General features: G+C 42.4%; 1 protein-coding gene across 1 annotated transcript in view; it reads right to left on the bottom strand.

Annotated features, from left to right (window-relative positions):
* zswim5 (zinc finger, SWIM-type containing 5) overlaps positions 1-16665 on the bottom strand; it is a 60333-nt gene that overhangs the window by 17503 nt on the left and 26165 nt on the right. The window lies entirely within an intron of this gene.

Raw genomic sequence — 16665 nt, 5'->3', positions numbered from 1 at the left:
ACACATTTAGCCCCCCCCCCGGGTATTAAGGGTAGGTGCCTGTAGAGATGAACTTTAACTCTGCTTTGCACAGTTAATCTTTAGGGCCCTCACACACTAAGCCCAGCGTGATGGCCTGAGCAATGTGGGTCACATATCGAACTAACAACTGTCCTCACTTTCATGACAGGCCAACAGAACTCAACTGATAGATCTCATGCGCAACAATCAATGTTGCACATACAATGTTCCGATATGCATGCCTCGAAGAGGTAGAATTGCTTAAAAACAGCATTGAGGTCTTTTTGAATTGTGTCAGAAATTAAGTCTGACTCCAGCTGACATCTAAATAGAAATTTAAAGTAAGATTAAAAAAAAAAATGAAAAAAAGATTTTTTAATAATTCCTCAACTGTGAAGTACCACAAGGCCCTATACGAGGGCCCAAACCAAACCAACCAGGAGCCAGCAGCCAGTCTGATGTTCTTAAAGAATTGTTTGAGTAACATAAAATGTTTGATATCTAATAACATTCTCAAGCATGAGGAAAAAAAATAGCAATAATCCATTTTGTGTTAAACTGATCAAAACACGACACCCTCCATTACACCTATGTTATCTTTGATTCTATCTAAGGAGTACAATCCTGTTTTTATCAATTATGCTTATTCCATTGTTCGTGCTTTTTTTCCCATTTAATTTTGAATACATGTCTTCTGTTTTGTTAGCAGATAAATAACAATTTATTAATCCCTTTCATTCCAGAGCTGTCACCTGTGGGGATGTATAGACCAGGTACTAAAAGAAACAATGTGACGAGAAAAGAAGAAGCGAAAAGATAGACAGGTAAAGACGGTACAGAAAGCTGAGTAAAAGAATGGCAAGAGAGGAAGGAGAGGATAAAGGGGGTGAGACGGGGGGAAACGTGAGAGGAGAACAGAGACTAGGGGAGGGAAGAGTGTATCTGGTCTGTCCTGTCTTCTCACTGTGACGGGTCAATTATTTATGAGGTGAGTGTGTGTGTGTGTGTGTGTGTGTGTGAGAGAGGGGGGGGGGGGGGGTGCGGTGTGTGTGTGCAAGTGTACACATTGGATTACTGTATCTCACCAAACCATAGCAACCCCTCTGCTGCTTTCACAGCTAGAAAGACATGAGAGAGACAGAGACATAAAGGGAAGATGAGCAAGCTAACTGGAAAGCAATGATATGGCTATTTTGGGCATGGGCTCTAAAGCTCTGACAAACTGACACATACAGACACACACACATACACACACACACACACACATATACACATACATATACACAGTTAAATTCTGGGGTATTGGCCAGCCTGGTAAAGCAGCCTAGTAAGTGTGTGTTAAGCCATCTCCCTGGCAAAACCCCACAATAGCCTTTTCCAAACCAAATGTCATGAGCTCACACACAAACAGACGAGGAAGTACAGACACACGCACACACACACACACACACAATCAACTGTGAATTGCTTTCACTGTGATAAAGGAAAATGAAGAGCTACAGGAGAATATGATGAGAAACAGACGACCACATGAGGGATTGATACATGACGCTGTCACCGTTACTGACTGAAACATGTTCTCAACCGAGACTAAACTCTTCACCAGTTGTTGATTACCAACATAGAACTATCAAAATACCAGCCTACAGAAACAAGAACTCAACAACTGAAAATAGCAGTGCCTTGACAAAAACGGCTACGCTGATGTGGGTGTGCTGCTACAGGTGTAGCTTCAGAAGGGACAATATGATTCAGCCGTTCCAAGCTGGTTAATACATCAGTGAATCCAAGGTAGGGATGAACTGATCTCACTTTACAGATAGGCAGTGTGGAGAGCTCCCATTACAGGACTGGTGCATCCCTGGTGTAAATGTTACCATACACCAACCCTGTACAATTTATAATGCTTTGAAGCACAAAGTTATTCATACAAAAGCAATCATTTCATCTTGTATCTCAAAAATCAACAGACACAAAGTAAGCTAAACTCCCATGAAAGTATTCTACCAGGAAAGTAGATTTACAAACTTGTAATACACCAGTGCTGGGTGATAGCCACGTCAAAGCCAAAGGCATACCATCAATTAGACTACTGACTGACATAAACTGACCCAGCTGGCTTCACGCCAAACGACACGTCAACTCCCTAACACAGTGAGCTGAGAGCCCTGATGACATACCTACACATTACCTACACACCAACTGACCGCCCTCAAAGACAATACTGACAACCAACCAACCAATCGTCCTCCAAAAGGACACGACTGACCAACGCAAACTGTCCACTGAGCCAAACAGGCCATCTGACTGTGACAGGAAGGATGAGACCGACACTGAGAGAGAACAGACTGCAGACGGAGAGAGAGAGAGAGAGAGGCTGATATGTCTGCCACTGATAGACATAACGAGTCCTCGGAAATGCTGAAATCTCTCCCTCCCACTGAGTCCGCCTGTCAAACCAATCTCTCACAGCTCATGGTAATATCATAAATGTCAGGAAAAAAAGGCTTTCCATCCCTTCCCTGTGTCTCTATAATGGATATAGTGTACCTGTAAAGTCAATTTGCACTAACCGCAGCTTAGTGTAAGGGGGTCCAAATTTGATCTTCTGGTGCTGAAATCATCACAGCGGTGAGCAAAAGATCAGGCAAAAATCGGGGGAGTGCTTTCCTTAAAAGCATCGGGGGACTATTTGAGAGCTGTCTTCCCTCCAAGCAGTCTAAATAATGTCCTGTCAATCATCAGTCATCTCTACACAGAAATTCAGTTTAGCATTTCAGATGAGCGTAGAAGTTTAGACGGCACATGATATTAGGTACAAAGACTTTACTGCAACTGGCAGAGCTTCATTCTCTCTCTCCCTCCATCTTAGCTTTGGACACCCCCTCCGTGTCTGTGTCTATTAGGCTAAAGCCTATTGTTGCTCGGGCCACAGGGATGAATGACTGGGGATGAATGTGATGGTGACACCGATGCTCTTTTCACTTTCACTCACATCTAAAATGTCTCAGTCACAGTTCACAGTCTGTCTGTCTGTCGGGGGCCCCCTCTCCTCTATCCTTTTTCCAGGTTCACACATAAAACCCTCAATTTTCGGGGTTTAATTAATAAAAAAATCCATAAGTTAGCAGTTTTTTTGGCATTCGCAGCAAAGTCAAGTCTTTTCCTCACACAATGCGACCATTTCTGACAGCCTCTTGTGATTGGTCACTCATTCAAAGTTAAATAGTTAATAGGCATTTTAAGAAACATACATTTTTGTATTCTGGCTGAGAAGATGAGAAGCTTGATACTTTCTACAGGAGAGCTAATGTGTGTGCTTCTCTAAATCGACAAACTAGTCCCAACTAGCTAACTGAATGAAGTAACTATTTTGTGTGCTTCATCAGTGAATGATGCTGCCTTGGGAAGCTGATTAAATACCAACAGAAGGGGACCCAGAGCACAACCTTGAGGTTCTCCAAAGCTGAGTATATTCTTTCTCCCTTTCATCAGACGTATATTGTCCCAAAGCTTGGTGATTCAGTATTCAAAGGCTCAGTGGAAAACTGCATCCCTCCTTTCTGCTGCTCACATACAGAGTACTTTTATGTGTGTGTAAAGGCTGAGGGAGACAGTGTGTCCTCAGCAGATGGGGATGCAATGACACTTGATAAAAACACACTGCATAAGACAGTCTGCAAGCACACACACACACACACACACACACGTAAACAAAACATCAACAAAACGACCTTTTCAGATCCTGTCTGCTTTTGTTCTTAATGCCACAGTGACGAAACAACACAAACCAGTCAGTGATATTCACAGTAGATATCACTAATCTGTCTTTTTGTCACACACACGTACACAGCAGCTCTTCATGCTATTCTATACCAGGCTACTGGACTGGTTCGGCAAAACAGATGAATTTCTAACAAAGGATAATAAGGAGTGTGATGAGTGTAAACTGGGACTGTTGCCAAGTACGATGATCTGGCCTAATCCTTGGAAAAAAATAAAATAAAATGACATGGGGGTGTGTGTACATCATGTCTGTGTGTGTGTATGTTCTGCAGGTATGTATTCTTGCCTTACAAACCTACAAACACACACACATCATCTGCCAATGACATCTTCTGTGCAGCAGAAAATGTGTGTGTGCGTGTCACTTGTTGTTACCAACAACAGCACTTTCACTGTGTGTGCTGAACATCATTTAAAGCTACACGTGGAGCTGTGTGCATTCAAAGCTCAGCTTTAATCCTCGTTCTGATTCTGTTTAGAGAAAGAGGAAAAAACCTGATCCCGTGCAGTTTCTCCACCTCTCATGGTTTTAATCTGGATGATCTTCATTTCAGTCAAAATATACATACATGCTGCAAAGTAGTAACATTGTGTGTGAGAAAACCAAAAAAAAGAGTTTGTGTGTGTGACTATATAGAGAAAACCAAAAATGTGGGTGTGAGTATATGTGACTACTATATATACTCACTCACTATACATATACATATATACATATATGTATATGTATATTTATATATACATATATATATATACACACACACACACACACTCTATTGCCCTGCCTCCCTCTCCCTCCCTGTTGTACACCATCTGTCACTCGATGGCAACTCCGCCCACGCTGAAGCAAGTCAGCCAATCAGGAGGCATACAGCTCCCCATGCTCATAGGCCATTAACCCCTAATCAGCTGGGGAAATGGAGCCAGGAGGTAAGCCAAAGTGTGCATGTGTACATACACACACACACACACACACACACACACCCCATAGTCTTGTTCGACCAAAGCCTCACCACAGGCCTCGCAGACAGGCAGACATGCAGACACGCAGACAGATACAAACCTTGACACTACATAAAGTGTCTAAGTAAGGTGTTGGCCCAAAAGATGTTCCATTATTTGCTACAGCTGCAGCAATAAACACTCAACTCCTTCAACACAAAACAAGGTTGAACCTACAATTGCAGAATCGTGCAATCTCTTCTAAATCAAGAAATGTTGTCAGTGGCAGTAATTAGTCTGTGTCGATTACAACTGACAAAAAGAAAGAGCAAAACACACTTTGCCACCTGAGCAGCAGTGAGTGGTTTTTCAAAGTGTAGTATCACTGTTACTGTCAGTGCAAAGTAAAACACAATGACATATTGACTTGCCAGTTTAAGTTTTTCTCAGGCATGTCAGCACTTTTGTTGGCCCATAAGTAAGAAGACATTGATTAAATGCCAAAGACACGTTTATGTAATTTATGTTTTGAAGTCACCATTACATAGTATGCCCACATGAGAACACTAATTAGTTTAAACGTTTTGTAAAATGTCCCTCTCAAAGCACGTCTTTGTCCCAATTCTTTTCCTTCTATGTTAAAACCACTGATTTTTTTTAATAACGGATATGGGCCACCTCGCCTGAAACAAAGACACCCTTTCCAAGCATGATATAAAACATTTATCTTCACGGACGCTTCACACAAAAAAAATGCACGCATTTAATGAATGTGGCTATTATTCAGGCCGACATCTACGACAAAACAAATAAACAGACACTTTCTCTGTCAAACACACTGCCGCATCCTCCTCAGCCACCCACAGCCTAACTGTCTCTGAACGCTTCTCTCACTCCATCTACATCGATGACACATTACTGCTTGCTTTGATCAAGAAACTGCACCTTCAGCAGAAATACATCCAGCAGAAAAACAACCCACTACTGCCTTTTTTTTTCCTGCTCTAATCTCACTGCCCCTTTCCAAAAGTAGCCTCGTGCAGGATTCATCCTCCTCCAGCAGCCAACGCATCCCTCACAGCCTGCAGCCCTTCCCATCTCCCATCTGTTCTGACAGCTCCAAGGTTTACACAGAACCCCCCCTCCTCCCCCGCCTGCTCTCATTCACACACACACAGACACCCACATGGTCCTGTATTCAATCAGCCATCTATCTCTGCAAAACAGACATGCATATGCACACACACATACACATACTGAATCTTCTCATCCACCCCACCTATCCATCCATCCATCCATCCATCCCTCCTGCAGTGTATGCTGATGCGATAACAGCTGATTGATTCATTTGTGATTTCCCAGCAGTCCTGTCCCAAACCCAAACACACACACACACATGCAAAAATCCTTGCTAACCACCGGGACTCATTTGTCATGATTACATTGAATTGATTCCCTGATTTGCTTCATTCTGTTGCGACAGGGGAGGAGAGAACGGGGAGACAGGGAGGGGGGGGGTGGAGGGTGAGGGGTGAATGAAGGAAGAGAAAATGATAGGAGAGAAAGGTTTAATCAAGTCCCTTTCAGCTGATGTGTCACTACGAAAACAACAAGAAAGAGGAAAACTGCATATCCGACAGAGCTGACATGGGCGGAAATCAGTAAAAGGCTGACGTGTTAGCCCCGAGTTCCCAACCTGACTGAGAAAAGGACGATGAAAAAAAAAAAGAAAAAGGGAGAAAGAGGAGACTTCTGAGCGAGGAAAAGCAGCACTTGACGTAAACTAGATGAGTCTGAAAGGAAGAGTGTGTTCAGCACAATGCTTGTCAAAAAAGATTACAAGATGGACAAAGACCAATCGAAATCATCAGAATGGGGGAAAACATATGAGCGCTGGTATGTTCTGTTTTTGACCCACACACACTCACAGAGGCATCTTGCTTGAGATAAAAGATGTAGCCTCTGCACAGCAGCAATGAATGGATGGATAGAGGGAGGGATGACATCCTTTGCTTGACAGTGAAATTCAATCAAGAACTTGATTTGTATAATCAGAAAGCGAGCTATGCAACCTGAAAGCCAAAGTGGTCCAATTCAAGACTTGCACAGATGCTGCTGTTAATGGAGAGTCACTTGGTTGATTCATGCCATTGTGAGCATTTGCGACACTAGAATGAAGGTTATTTGGTGAGGTAAAAAGCCATAAATGCCGCTTTTCAGCTTTGCAGTAGAATACAGGACCAAAAACCTGAGAGCACACAGAGCAGAAATGCTCCAACACAAGAAATACATTAAATGAAATACAAAGCTGGAGCTGGGTTGAAGTGAAGCAGCATTAAAGGGCCTTGGTAAGTGTGTGTCATACACAGAAACTGTCCTTTCTCCTCTGTGTGTAAACCCTGTTTCACCCAAGGCTAAATTTGAGATAAGAAGACTGTGTTTTTTTGTCCCGGCCCGTTGTTTGCAGTGCAGAGGCATTATTGTGCTGCAGCCTTGTCTGGCCACACTTACAAAGAGACAAGCAGAAGTAATTTATCAAGCTGCAAACACTCAGGGAGACTCATGTCAATCCCCTACAGGTGATAAAGCCTGCTTTCATTGTGTGCTGGAAAATTTGGACCAGTTTTTGACTTTCCTTTTCTTGTTTTTTTTTTTTGTTTTTTTTTTTTTTGGTTGTTGTTGTTTGTCTTTTTAAAACTTTGCATGATCTAAGTTAAACCCTATTCTGGTAATGTAATTTGAATACTTAGCTACTAAGCCAAGGAGCACAGAGATGTCAGTTCTTCTAAAGGGAAAAATGCTACACAAAGAGGCAGTTAACATCAGGTGCAAAGATATTAAACCAGCAACAAGCGATAAGACAATGACGAGTTGAGAAATGTTTAACTTTATGCAAATCTTCTATGGCATGCTGGGTGACGCCTCACACGAAACAATAGCACTTGTGTTAATTCTCACAGAGAGCGAACGCACATGGGCGTCTTATCGACCAATCAAAGCTTAACATGTAAATAAACCAGAGTGCAAATATGCCTGAAGGCTGCAAATCAGTAAGAGGCGAGAGAAACAGCCTTCCTCTTTGTATCTGTGCATATGAACACAAGTGCATTACTGTGAAGTATAATGCACAACATTTCATTTTTTGTTTGATTGATGGGCAACCAATTAGCAAAAAACAACAGCTGCAGTTGACCATTGATACAGGAAACGATATAAGAAAAATGTCTCCTGTCATCATCATATATAACTACTTTTAATTGGCAGGCAACAACCTGTTAGCTTTGAGGCTTCGTTCAAAACTGTAGCCGTCAAACTTACATGAGCGCCCGCTAACATTTTGTGTGCCTTTATCTCTTCTGTGCAGCTAATTTGGAAAGTGCAAACACAACACAACACACAACATGATTCCCTAGCAGTTAGCATGCACTTGATGTTTCTACAGCAAAGATGTAATTTTTGGCTAAGACACTGTTGGCTTAACAATGAAGTGAAACATTGCAGGATTTTGTATGGTCATTGTCTCAAACACTAGTTGGGGGTCTTATGTCATTTCTCCTTTACACTCAAAATATTTTTAATACATATACTTTAAAACTTTTGAACATAATTTTAGCATTACTGTCAGCGCTAGAAGTATAGCTAAAACTGAAGGAAGTGCAGAAGGCAGAAATGATTCTCGAATGTCAGTATTTCGCCAGCTTTCCTCTTAGCTGAAGTAGACGATAACATAATATGATAACAATGCACACACAAACATGTAAGCATATGAAAGGAGCCGACAGCTGGAAAAGGTCCCTGCTCTGAAATTAACCTCCAATTACCATGCTTCATTTTACTTAAAGACACTTTTCTTTTCTTTTCCTTCCAGTTATTGTAACCACACACACACACAAATAAAAACACATGCATACACACCACATGATATCTGCTACATGTACAGATCCTTCCCTGCAGCAAACCATTCATCTGGAAAGTACGAATGTGTGTATTCTGGTTATCTTTGTATGTAAATTTAAGAGGATGTGTGTGTGTGTGTGTGTGTGTGTGTGTGTCTGTCCATATGTATTTGTGTAAGCAGTGAATGCAATGTTAATGTGGTTACGCACACACATATGCACAATTTACACACATGGATTTCCTGCTTGTGTTTATGTATGCCAGGCCTGTTGTCTCGGTCTCTCCCTCTGCTCCTCTTTTGTCTCTTCCTCCTCTGTCTCTCTCTCTCGCACTTTGCCCTTTTCCTAAACCAGCCGTGGCCTTAGCCATGGTTTTTGTTTAATATGGCGGCATGCAAAGCAAAGGAACAACCATCTGCCACATGCATGCAGCCGCCGTCTCAGGAACAACAAGGGCTGGCATCACAATGCCTCTTTAGTTAGTTAGTGCGTGTGTGTGTGTGTGCGTGTGTGTACAGCCATGTGTGTGTTTGTTCTTCAAGCGCAGTCTGCAGGGCAAGATAAGTATGCATTTAAGAGGCTTATATTTCATTTCAGGAACTGAAGGAGACAAAATGGCTCCATTCTGAGTTGGCGGACACAACACAAGGAATGGCGAGGTGGCAACAAAAACATAAAGGCGAGAAAAATCTCGCTCTGACGCCGTTTGTGTACTGACACAGAAGAAGGAGACACAAAGCCGAGCATTTGTAGTTTGTGCACAAACACAATTGAGCGCATAGCTGAACATTTGAAATACAAATCCAGCTTTATTAATCAGTGCTTTTGTTTACAGTGCAGCTAAAAGCAAATATCTGATGAAAGCAGCCAAATCGACGTCTGAAGACTGAACAAAAGTAACGTCGTGGACATTTTAGAAAAAGAGCACATTCACCTAGGCTTGTCAAGCAGATAACTCTCATAGAGCCCCTGAAGGCAGACACGCTGCACAAGCTCACAAAATTTGCAAAAATACGCAGTATGAATAATTAAGCAACTTTTTGATGTTCTGCATTGACTAAAAGTGGCCTGAGTACAGTATGTCGTCAACATTTCAGCTGCTGAGCAGCAGCTTTATTTCTGACGAACAAAGCTGCAAAGTACTTTGTCTTGTACCATGCATACAAACAGTCACCTCAATTAATTTTAGATGTTAAAATATGTTTAAGGTGAATCACTGTTTAGATTCACAGCATAAGCAAGCAAATGCAATAAATGTTTTCGATTTACCGGGTAATCTGGCTGCACCTTTACCATAGTATCAGCTAGTCTCACTGGGGTTCATACTAAACAAAAGAAGCAGAAATTTCAGACGTGGACTCAGTTCAATTCCTGCTTGCACCACAAGTTTCTGCAAATTTGAAAATAAATACACGCTCTAGGTTTTATGTGGCATTTTGTTTCAACTTCCATATGATATTTTTTTCAATTCTTTCTTTTATTTTATGTGCTGGAAAGGTTGTGACATTTGTGGTGTAAGTTGGACCATCTGAGCGTCCAAGTTTAGAAACCTTTCCACCCCCTGATTAGCCTCCACCCCTACAGAGCTGATCAGTGCTCTCCTTGCACAATCATGCATGAAACATGAATAATGAAATATAATGAAAACAGCTTGCAAGCCAGTATACAAGCTGACGTTCCACACATGCCCCCTTTGCTCTCTCTCTCACACACACACCCACACACCCACAATAGTTTTGCAAGGGTGAAACTCTCATTTATCTATTAGCTGAAAAGCAATCACAGATTTACAAAGAAACACACACGGTGTGTGAGAGAGAGAGAGAGGGAGGGAGGGAGAGAGAGAAAGAAGGGTGGGGGACTTCTGGTTGACTTCATCAAGCTCTCATCAAGCCAAGCCACCATATGGGGATGGGGCCCAAAACAGAGGGGGATTGGTTTGTGTATGTGTCTGCATGTGTGTGTATTACTGAGAGACCCCCCCCCCCACCGAAATGCAACACCAACACAAAGGAAGCATGCATCACTAAATCAGCTTTGTCTTGCATGCATTATGACGCTACTGCTGCCCCATTAAGAAGACCCCCTCATCAACACACACACACACACATACACCCTGAAGGTGTGCTCAAAAGAGCTGAAGCAAAGCAATGAAGAGGGCCAGACCACTGATTACTACCTCCTCCTCCTTCCTATCCACACACATTTCTCCTCACTCCCCCCATTGTGTCTTCATTCCTCTCTCTCTAATTTCTAGTTCTGGCTTCCTCCCTTTCCTGTTTTTCACCATGTTGACTGGTGAGCCAGCAGGCACCCTGAAAATCAAGAGAATCCCCACTCTCCGGACACGCAACGTGTACCAGGCCAGCTTGCTGACATAGGCAGACAGACACTGAATTTTAATCTGGGCGTGACCTGCTTTTTCTTGTACGAACCCCCCCACCCCCTAGCTTCCCACCCCTACTGGTTGCCCCCACAGAGTTAGCCTTTCACAGGCAAGCACACCCCTCCTCCCCCAAGCACCGCCCACCGACGACACCCCCTCTAAGACCCAGGCCGCAGGCCTTGAGGCTGGGGCCTCGCCTGCCATTGTTAGCCCACAATGGGCGAGAGGCGGCTGGCAGGCAGGCAGGCAGCAGCCAGGAGGCCTTGTGGTGGAAGCCATGGGAGACAGGGAGGAGAACAGCTAATGGAGGGGGAGGATGGATAGAGGCAAACAACACATGATAAACCTATTTGTTGTAATGAACATGAGATGAAAAGACAAAAGACGAGAGTGAAGGAGCACACAAACTGAAATCACCATAACTGGAAAATGTAATTCAATGGAGTAGATGTAGAAACACTAGAGGGGGGAAAGCTTAACAATCTCAAACAGGCTCTGCTCACAAAGCCACTGTAGCATTACCCTGGAAGCAGGCTGTCTACTCCTTTGAATCTGCCATCTAAAGCTGGGATCAAGCTCAACAAAGTGAGCTTTATTCTCCAGTGGAGGTTCATTTATTTATTTCAAATGAGAGCATCTGTCACTGTAGTCACCACAGGCTTAATTTACTGTGAGGCCATGTTCAAAGGCACATTTCAGGGTTACACAACTCAATGAGACATCATCCAGCAGCAAGGTACTGGGTAGGCCAGGCAAACACGTTTTCCACGGTAACTTTCAATGTTGTTAAACGCAGTCCAGTGTTTCAGCTTCCGATAAGCCTGCAGGCTGGACATCTTGGATGGTATTGTATTTTTCCTCTTCATTTCCTGTTACCTGTAGCAACATGCTCACACCATTGCACATTTTTTAAAAGGCAGTGCTCTTTCCAGTCAAAACGGCACAGTCCAGAATTATCCACTTCTTCACTCTAGCGCAATTTCAAATACAGCTCAAGTTTGAGTTGAGTCTAAATAAAGTCTGTCTGCACACACAAGTTTGGAAAAACTTTGCTGCTAGTGGGACGTGATATATGATATAAGCATGATGCTTCCAGGACAGCTACCTTGTTTTATAGCTGAAGAATGGGGAGAGACGAGCAATGACAGGAACCACACCATCAAAAACTACAAGTGAGACTTAAAAAAATCAGCTCTTAAACAAATAACAAATTGAGCCGCAGTATGATTTTCTCGTAAAATTTTGTTTAGTTCAGTCAACAACACGTGCGAAGAAGTGACACACGAGGGATGGTTTTGGGCAACTTTGCACACAAAATTGCAACTCTTAACTTAAACACATTAAGAACATCATGTTGTCAAACCACAGGCCAAATCTGAAAGTGCACACACTTTTACACATGCAAACAATCCTCCAATAACTCAACCCTTACACACATACACAATAGTGGCGATCCAATAATGTCAGCTGTCATGTACATAACTACACAGGCATGTGTGCCCACACGCGCAAACACACACACACGTCGTGGGAGCAATCATCTGATAATGTCAACTGTCACACAAATACGCACATAATGTGCACATACACATAGACACACATGCACAAGCAGAATAAAGGAAGAGAGGCTGGTAAACAATGGTCCACAATGCTCTCTGGCAGAGACTTGAAATTACAAAAGAAAAGGTTTCCAATCACTAGACATTCATTCAGTCTCTCTCTCTAGCACACACACACACACACACGGAGCTGAGGTGAAAGAGAGGGAGAGAGACCTTTACGACATGCACTAGGGGACACACAATGCCAGGCAGACCATTCTCTCACTTACTCTATTCAGTCATTCAATTGCTCTTTTATCCCCTCTCCCTCTGCTCATCTTTAATGCACTTTAAAATAAAATGTTGTAGTTTTTTTTTAAGGATGTATTTTGCTTCATGAGTTGGTAATACAGGACAGACAGGAGGGACGGGCATGAACTCGTTGGCCCGGCACACACACAAACTCGCACACACATCACATCCCATCACAATAGCCTGGATTCACAGAGTGCAGCGACGGCTTGAGATTGAACTAACACTGATGCAAGCGCTCCGATCCCAGCTGTATGGACAATGAAAGGCTAATAACAACAACCCTGGGCTACAGTTGTATGGATAATTGTGTGTGTGTGTGTGTATAAGTGAACTGTACATATACTGTATGTGTGTTGCTGGCAATGTTGGAAATTAGCACCTGCCACCAGCCAAATGCAGGCAATTTTGTGAAGGGGGGGGGGGATGTACTCAAAAGTTGACGTGCTAGCTCGCAGCGCATCTTGTTCTTCCCCGTCTGTCTTCGTAAGCTGGCCAGGGCATCTCTTGCTCTGCCTGTCTGTGTCTGTCTTCTGTGGGTTTGTGTCTGACAAGTGAGGCTGAAATACAACTATTTATGATGCTTCAGTGCCAACAGGAAACAGTGTTTATAAACTGCAGCTTGGTAAAGATAACCGTCTCGGGTGTGAACACGCATTCATACGCGTGCACAAAATGAAACTCGTGCTTTCCAATAGCACCCTCTGTGAGGGCCGGTCCAGATTGTATCACGCTGATGTCGATAACAGGTACACCTTATTTTAGAACAAAACAATGATTATCTCTCTGTCATTGTTTAGTCATGAAGGCCCTAACAAGCCTCAATAACCTTGGAGAAGTTTAGCATATTATTGAGAACGCCCACACAATCATATCATCAGTTTACAGGAAAGTGACTGGTAAAAAAATGTAATTGGCTGGTAGATTTGAGAATCCACCAGTCATAGTGGGAGCCAAAAAGTGAATTTTCAACCCTGGCTATTGGGATGCTGGGGGTTTCATTAAAACACAAAGCTCTACCAATTGATTATCTGACTCGTGCGTCTCCATAATAGCTTTCATAGTTTACACCTTTGTTACACAGGATCATTGAAGCTACACGAATCATTATTTTTATATTACATGGTGTTGGTTTAGTGACAAACCAACGAAGAATTATCAACTAACTCTGCAGGTTCTCGCATGTGTCTTTCAGGCACTGTTTTGGTTATGATTATACAATTATAGAACCAAGCAAACGCCAAACCCATGCAGTAAAGGACAACACTGGTGTGATACAGACACACATGTCATAACATGATCGTATTTATACTTCTTCTTTTCAGTGTGATGTGGAAAACTCATACTCATACTACAATTGCAGTATCAGCAACACCATTTGCATCATCATTTGGGCCAGGAAAAGACAAATTACAACTAAAATCCTTAACCTGCTCATGTGACCCCAAGCCTGCCAGCCCTTTAAGAGCATTCACTTGTCAAGAGAATGAAGTGTTGGTATTTGTCTCTCATTCCCTGCTTCCTGGTATTTTCCCCATGGCGCTGAAAACTGCTATCGTGAAACCTCTCTTTAAGAAACGGAGCTAAGATCTACATTCTTTTACGCTTCAACAATCACCTTCAGCAAAAGCTAGTCTGTACATAACTAAAGACCAAGCTTAACTCTACTTGAATGAAATGTCTTTCATGTTCATTACAATATCCGAGACAGCTGTAAACACTTTTCAGACACGCACATGTTGGATTTTTCCTTTACATGCCCCATTTGGGGCTTCCCATTGGGAAGTTTGCAACCTTGATGTGCTTTTTGATCTTGATATGAATTTTGTGTGCTGGCCCATGGGTCTCCATGTTCTTAATACATGCTTGATTACATAAAGACACCATAATAATAAAGCATGATTTGATTGGCATTATTTCTATCTGACTTCAATGCACCTCATTCAAGTCACCACTGTTGGTGAATAGAATCTGATGAGGGTGTATTCACATCAGTGGAGATGTTGGTTGACATCCATCCAGACTTTTTTTTTGTTTGTGTCATTAACATGTTTCCATTGACTGGCCTGCAAAAATGTATCAAGTATCAAATCCAGCACAAATTTAATGGTGTAGGAGAGTGGGACGACAAAGGCCACATTGTGACAGGGAGTCAATTTGCTGAAGAAGTTTCATTTTGGCAAAGAAAGAGAGAGCCTATCCTGACGTGCATTGTGGAGAATCATTTAATGCCAGATGGCACACACTCGCATTGTGCCAGTGTTGAGTATGTGGCAATGTTAACGGCAACGTTAATGGTTTTCAGCTGGAGAATGATGCTGTACTCTGGCAAGGTTGACTGTCACAAAGAAAATGTGAAAGAAGATGAATTTTATTGTTCTCGTCAAGAATAGAACGTCTATTCGACAACAGGTAAGGCATGATCCGGCAACGCTTTTAATTGCACGGATTCAAATTTAATAGTTGAACATGCTGTTTTTCAAAATCACTGTGGCAGTTTGCTTTTGTGGCTGAACAGCATCTCATTATGTCAACTGGTTTACCTTTTTTAAGCCCCAGTGTGAATGCAGCAAGACTACTCCTCATCTCAATTTTCCTGTTTCACTCTCTCTCACACACCCTTTGAATAACTTTCTTTCTCTTCCTCAGTAATTTTCTCTTATTGCACTGCCCTACCACTGTGGATTTTCCTCTGTAACTACCTATCACTGTTTGTCTCCATCTCGTTCTCTCTCTCTCACACACACACACACATATTCAGACACACACTATCCCACACACAATGAGAGCTTGATTAATAAGTGTGGCTCTCTCTTGTATCTGGAAAGTGTCAGAACGGGGAAGGCCATTTGAAAGGCACTTCAATCTAAATTATGTAGATTTAAAAACAGCTTTGGACACATAAGGCAGCAGGAGGTGGGGTATGAGTGTGAAGGGAGGGGGGGCTTAGGGATTGGACTCTATTCATGAATATTCATGAACAAGACATTTAAAACATATCCTCTCATGGGTCACCACAGGGGGAGAACCAGCCAATCAAACTTCTTTCGAGACACTCTCTTTCTGCCGCTGCATTTCAAGTCAGTCAGCTCGGTCTGTTTCATTGGCACAAATGTGTGTGAAGAAATCCAAAACATGACTCACGTAACAGTTAACACCTACCTGTCTATCATGTGCAAAAGTTAACAAAAGGACAAAGCGTCTTTTCATAAACCACCTCTGTCAAATATTGATCCTCACTCAAGACTTATTCACAACCGGGAACCCGGTCACACAAATTTTGAACACACAGTACAAGTATGTTGTTTCTGATCCTGTATCAGTGAAAACAAAAAGATGCAAATAATGTGGAATCATCTTCGCTGATAAACAACCACCATTGTCGATGAAAATCTAACGTGACTCATGCAGAAATGTTAATGGACAAGTGTTAAGGTTAACTCAGGTTATGTTTAGTCACATTCAGCGACTTCCTTCCTCATTCTCGGACTCTCTCTAAGTTATAGTGACAGGTGAACAAACTACTTGAATAAAATTGCTTCTCTGGGTTCGAATATTGTCTTAAGTGCATAACTTAACGAAATACATAACAAAGGTTGTTTTTAGACATTTACCGTGAACATGTTGAATATTTTTAAATGGTAACATTTTGAGGAATCGTTTTAGAATCGCCGTTCCAGGCTGGTTAGTAGGGCTGTGAACTGGCACGAATGTGGTGATACAATACAACGATGCAGGTGAACAATTCAATATATTGCCTTATACTCTGACCCTGTATACAAGGCAATATATTGTTTCATAAGCC

The sequence above is a fragment of the Scatophagus argus genome, chromosome 13 (genome assembly GCF_020382885.2).
Source record: "Scatophagus argus isolate fScaArg1 chromosome 13, fScaArg1.pri, whole genome shotgun sequence".
In the NCBI taxonomy this organism is placed as follows: domain Eukaryota; kingdom Metazoa; phylum Chordata; class Actinopteri; family Scatophagidae; genus Scatophagus; species Scatophagus argus.
Note: the sequence above shows the minus strand (reverse complement) of the source record. Positions and strands in the feature narration are given on the sequence as shown.